Raw genomic sequence first — 6205 nt, 5'->3', positions numbered from 1 at the left:
CTTGACGCGTACTTGCTGCTTACGAGGTAACAAGCATTTTCGTATACCAAATAATAAAATAAACAAAATGAATGACGATAAAAGCTGTGCATAATAATTATCGATATTATAAGTCAACTTTAAAATGGTATTAATTATAAATATGCAATATTGCGATAAACAAATAATAATAATAATAATAATAATTAATTATTAATAATTAATAATAATAATAATAATAATAACTATACTAAACAAATTTTACGATTATAAAGTATGCATAGCCACGTAGCTTCATTACTGTTTGTATATGACATTTGTTTTACTGAATTTCCTGAGCAAATGTTGTACATGCGAATCGATATTTATGCTCATGGGCACAAGCATAATGCACAATATCTTAATATTTCATTATAACATGAAACAGGGTGATAAACAACTTTTTGCCGTGGAAAAAGAATTTTGCTTCTTTTTATTTTATTTGTTAAATTTGTTCCTTAGTGTAGAATATTATGTTATTGACGCTTAAGATGAATATAATATATATATATATATATATATATTATAAGGAATTCAAATTCGATTTGCAACATTGTTTTTCATGTGATCGTAAGGTAATTGATAATGTATAGTTAATATAATGTAATAAATAAATTGTAAAAATAATTTCATCGAATATGTTTAATAAATTACAAACCGTTTCCATTTATATAAATATCAATATTTATTCACATTAACAAATTTATCATATAAATATTTTAAAAATATCATATAAAATTTATCATATAAATAACATTAATTTAAAATAATCTATATGTAATTATTCTCAATTAATTATATAAAATTGTTAAACTTCCTTATTTTGGCTTCGATGCTTTTTTCATTTAAACTCAGTACTGCATTATCGATATTATTATTTTATTTCACGTTATTATTATTATTTGCTCGCTCCAATTGTACGATACTCTAACGATACTCATCAATAACAAATTAAGAATAATTTTGCATAAATCTCTAATTAAATAAGTTGAAATTTATAACAAGAATATTTTGCGACATTTATTTATTTTATCCTATAATTATATAGCGTATTTTTATTATTTAAATGATAATTAGCACGTATCGAGCAATGCAAATGCAATATTAATTAACGAAAGACTTTACGTAAAATTTAGATTTCGTTACCATTTTGTTAATGTGATATTCCATTATTGCACAATGTTTAATAATCGCATCACCTGTCCTATTTTAGTTTACAATATTCATTACTTAACAATTGCACTTAATATTGTTGAATTTTATGCTGTAATAAAACATAGATCGATATAATCAATGTTTCCGATCTTTCAATCATCACTCAGTCGCTGAAAGTTTTTAGTAAAAACAAAAAAAAAAAAAAAACAAGATAAAATTAATAACCAATGAACGTATTTGCAATATAATTTTGTGAGGCTTTGTAATCGTGTAATTCTAATTCACAAACTATACTTTTTAACCCAAGTAAAAACATGTATCTTTATTTGCGAATAATCAAAGCTTATGTGCAATTCGATGAAGTATTAATAAATAAATATTAAGAGCACAATTTATGTGATATAATCGTAACAAGTGGAATTATAATAATCGTTAAAAATTGTTCTTATTATAATACAAACCGAAAAGTATATTTCACCTTAATAAATAATGAAAAATAATTTATTGTGTGTGATATTTATTAATTTATTACCTTACATCTATTATGGAGAATGTAAACATATAATTAGCTAATACCTCATTATATATCGTCAGGACACGAATTTTAATGAAATTAATAGTAATAAAATGCGTATTAAAGAGAAAATGTTATTTATTCGTTCTTAAAATAAAAATGAATTCATCGCTAAAGTTGGGCTTCGGTAGAGTTGAAGAAATATATAGTCGAAATAGTCTAATTAAATGAATATGAAACAGCATTATTATATAAACGAGTTATATTATTAATAATCTTCTACTTATTGAAGTTTAAGCAATGTAATCGATTAAGTACACAATATTTTTTATTAATTATTTATAATTACGTTCTATTAGGGAAGTAATTTTTATAAGTAATTTATTATAAATAAGTTTGAGAAATTATCTAACGTATAATATGATACTTTGGATAAAAATTAAAATTAAGGAAAGAAAAAAGGAGCGATTTTATTTTATAAGCAATTCTTTCATTATTGTTAAATTTTAATGCATGACACGATTGTGCAAAAAAAAAAAAAAAAAAAAAATTAACTAATTGAATTGCATTAGATATGATTACACGAGTGATATTTACAATTAAACATGCAGTTATATTCAATTGCATTACCGTTCGATTTGAAGATCTTTCAAAACGAAATTGTATTAATAAACTGTACATTACTAAATAAGTTTCGCAATAAGTAATGTTAATAATACGACTAATGTTTGAGCAGTTATTTATAAATATTTTGCTAGTAGATGTTAGATTTATTAAGATATAAATCACAACAACGATAAATTCGATGATAAAGTTTAGAATGTAGATTTTAGCGATCGAGAACTGTTTATACCAACGATATATGTCATAGATTTTGTGTGGGTAGGGGAGGGGGAGGAGGAGGAGGAGGAGGAGGAGGAGGAGGGAGGAAGGGGAATTATTATAATGACGATAAACCTGAATGTTATAATAAGATTGAAAAAGACAATAAATGAATTTTTATATGAAATTTAAATTAAATGCATTGTATTTTTTGTAAAAATAGTCTAGTCATCTTTTTGAAACACGGCACGAGCATAAAAACCCTAAGACTAATAATTATACGAATTATTTAACGAGTAATTATCATGAATTAAATTCTCTAATTTGTCCAATTTTAATATTTCAAATAATTTTAGGTAATATTAATTGAACGACGGTCGCTAATGCTGCATAATTAAATATAATTCTAAGCTGATTTAGGAAAGCGTCGTACATATGATAATAAACTTAATGATTTAAAGCCACAAGTAACGTAAAAGCTAAAGAAAATATAAATATTCTTCACTATCGATCAACTTATCAACGTACTTTATAACTCTAAACGTAAATTTCTAAATTGAATGATATTTTTCGAATATTATAATAAAATGTTACGTCTGTTAAATTTATGCCAACAACGTACATACCAATCTTCGATATCAAATTCTTCGTTCTCCAATAATTGCGACAATAAAATTCTATAAAATTCTATAAAATTCTATAAAATTCTATAAAATTCTACAATGTCACGGACATGGATTTTTCCATTTTATGATAATCCTTCTCACTTTGCTGGCCCCCCTTCAATTCCCCAGCACCTTTAAGTTTCATTCGAAATGTCCTATTATAGCTTCGCTCACAAACTATAATCACTCATTACGCGCAAACACAAATCATCGCTACGCTCTTCGCGTGTACTCTCAATAACTGAACTCGACATCTTTGAATAATTACAACGCGAGTATTAGCCCGTTTCATCAAGCGGATTATCCACAGAGTGTGTATATATAACAGACGCCCCCAAAGAAATGATAAACGATTAACTTGCAAACAGAAGGCAAAGGATCACGACAAGGCAGCGGATGAAAGGACGAGAACAACGGACGTTTAAGCCGAGGCAGTTGCGCGCTTGGCGATCGGTTCCTTCACCATTATATCACAAGTCCCACTTGTTGACAACAAATACATTTATAAAGCCCTTTACGCTTATCCATAAATTTGCATAAATCTTTAATTTCCGCCTTATTAATAAATCTATGGTTATATCATTCGAGTGCATATACTCGATAGTACGAGATAGTTTTTTTTTTTTTTTTTTTTTTTTTTTTTTTTTTTTTTTTTTTAAATATATCATGGAATACACGGTGGTCGTGTTTCTTTTTTTTTTTTTTTCTTCTCTTTATAGATTATTGTACTTTCAGAGTAGCGATTTTTTTCCACGCGTAGGGTGTAATTTAATTCATAATATGCCAATTATTAAATTTCTTTACAAACATGAGGATTCCGATTCTTCCTGTCGCCGTTGCTAATTATTAAATTTTTACTATTAGCAAACCTACGTAGATTAAAAATTCAAACGGTCTAATAGACATTTGCGTTGGACCTTATCTTTAAAGAGTTTTAAATATTCCTGTTCGTGGACGGGCGAGCGAAGCTTCTTTTTTAATTCTCAAAATCGATGACACGAGGCCTTGAAAATGATCAAATAAAATATTTGATATTATCAAACATTTTACTTTCTTTAACGTAAAGTTTAGTATATTCGTCATCGATTAATAGTTAACATAAACGATTTTGTTGGAAAAATTTGAAAATATATGTTTCTATTGATTAATGAATTTTTGTCTTGAAAATGACTTGCATAAAGTTATTATTCTTTTCCCTTTTGCAGGAGACGAACAAAATAAATTAACATTTTGAGAATGTGTGAATTCGATTTCTTAAAAACTCGATCGTGACGGTTATTCCGGAATTTTTACATGAACTTTGAATTTTATGTAACCAACCACGAATCTTCGTACATAAATACTAAGGAAATCATCAATGGTTTCCAAATGATTTCCATAATACGAGAACGATTGGCACTGATCGTGGTGACGTGCCCGCCTTTTTCCAAAAATCACACCTTTCAGACATTTCGACATAAGCATCCAAGTATATAAACGCATACGTTGGTCCTTGAGTCTACCGTTAATGTATAAATAACAAATTTTATGCATGTCCTTGTTTCCTGTCTACTGTTAAAATCTTAGCGACATTCATAAGTATTTATAAGTGAATGAGAAAATCGTATCGTCGATCGAAAGCTCGATAATGATCTCGCGAGATGGTCGATCACGAAAATCCAGTAGGCATCCAATAAATTCATATCTTAGGGGAGTTCACTCATCCGTGTTCCATTGTCAAATGGCAAGAGTATGACAGGATAGCCGAGGACAGCTTCGCATACCTTGAAACGTCTACAATCTTACAATCTTGTGGGAATAAGTTATTTTATCCTTGTAATAAATTAAGGAATGAGAATCGGGCGGTAAAATTACTCGGGATACGGACGTCGCGGCGAGGCAATGCTTATGGCAATAAAGCGATACCAATAGAATAAGGCCGGGGGTCCCAGTACGAGCGCACAGGTGTCAATCCGGGCGTCGGGCCCTCTACCTGAGTCTCCCGGTCTGCGGGAGGATTGCATTGGTCGCGTTCGGGGCGCGTATATGTCAACCCCCTCCCATTGAAGCGCGTCGATCGAGGAGGAGACGCGCTTTTTCTCACGTGACGGTGGCGACGGTGGCGGCGGCGGTGGCGGCGGTGGCGGCAACAGCAGCAGCAGCAGCAGCAGCAGCAGCAGCAGCAGCGGCGGCGGCAGCGGCAGCGGCAGCAGCAGCAGCAGCAGCAGCAACAACAGCAGTTGTGCGCGATTTTTTCCTCCACCCCTCCGCCCGACGTCATTGGGATTTCGCGCGCCCCTTTTGTTTACACTCGGGCTTGTGCGAGAGAGCGAGGAGAACGGCGGAGCGTCGGACGGACGGACGGACAGACGCGCGGATGCATGGGAGCTCGCTGCGACATTAAATGGTACGTATGGAAGCTTCGTCGGCATAAAGGTCCGGAGTGTCGAGTGGCGGCGGGTTCGGGTCGAGGGCCTCACCGGTGACAGACCTCGCGTCGAGCGACATAACCTCAAAGCCGCGTGTGCGCGCGTCCTCGGCTGCGCCGCCGAGGCGCACGGGGATGGGTACGGGAGCCGGTGTTGGCCACGTAAAAGGGGGACTGGGGCTGGGGCTGGGGCTGGGGCACGGCCTCGGGCTCGGGCTCGGTTTGCGTTCGTTTGGGCTGGCGGGCAGGCGGGTCGGCAGGAATAGGGGGGCGGGAGAGCAGGAGCTGCGCCGAAGCCCGTGTCCTCGCGGTCGCCGAACGCAGCCACCACCGTCTCTCTGCCCGCCTCAGCGGCGAGCTTCGGCGCAGCCATTTTATGCTTGATTTTTTCGTGCGGGCGATTTCGCGAAGCCGGTATCGACTCGCTCTTCTCTCTCTCCCTCTCCCTCTTTCTCTTCGCCTCGCCGTTACTGCATGGGCAGTCCGTGCATGTGTACACTTTGCTCGGGTGCGAGTGAGTCAGTGGCGTGGGACTGAAAGGGAACGACGTGGCGGAGGGTGTGGGGTTCGGGAGCGGTGGTGGCGGGGCGGGGCGGGGCGGGGGGGGGGGGGATCGGGGGGGGC

General features: G+C 34.9%; 1 protein-coding gene across 1 annotated transcript in view; it reads left to right on the top strand.

The window, feature by feature from the left end:
• The first annotated feature begins 5393 nt into the window (after positions 1-5393).
• The window catches only part of LOC105359292 (zinc finger protein 350-like), a 17578-nt gene continuing 16766 nt past the window's right edge, over positions 5394-6205 (top strand). The window contains exon 1 of the mRNA XM_011495850.1: positions 5394-5560. The gene's annotated coding sequence lies outside the window, so the exon portion shown is untranslated. The remainder of the gene's footprint in view (positions 5561-6205) is intronic.

The sequence above is a fragment of the Ceratosolen solmsi genome, unplaced genomic scaffold (genome assembly GCF_000503995.2).
Source record: "Ceratosolen solmsi marchali unplaced genomic scaffold, CerSol_1.0 scaffold11, whole genome shotgun sequence".
Lineage (NCBI taxonomy): Eukaryota > Metazoa > Arthropoda > Insecta > Hymenoptera > Agaonidae > Ceratosolen > Ceratosolen solmsi.
The sequence above is the reverse complement of the archived record's forward strand: the minus strand, read 5'-3'. Positions and strand labels throughout refer to the sequence as shown.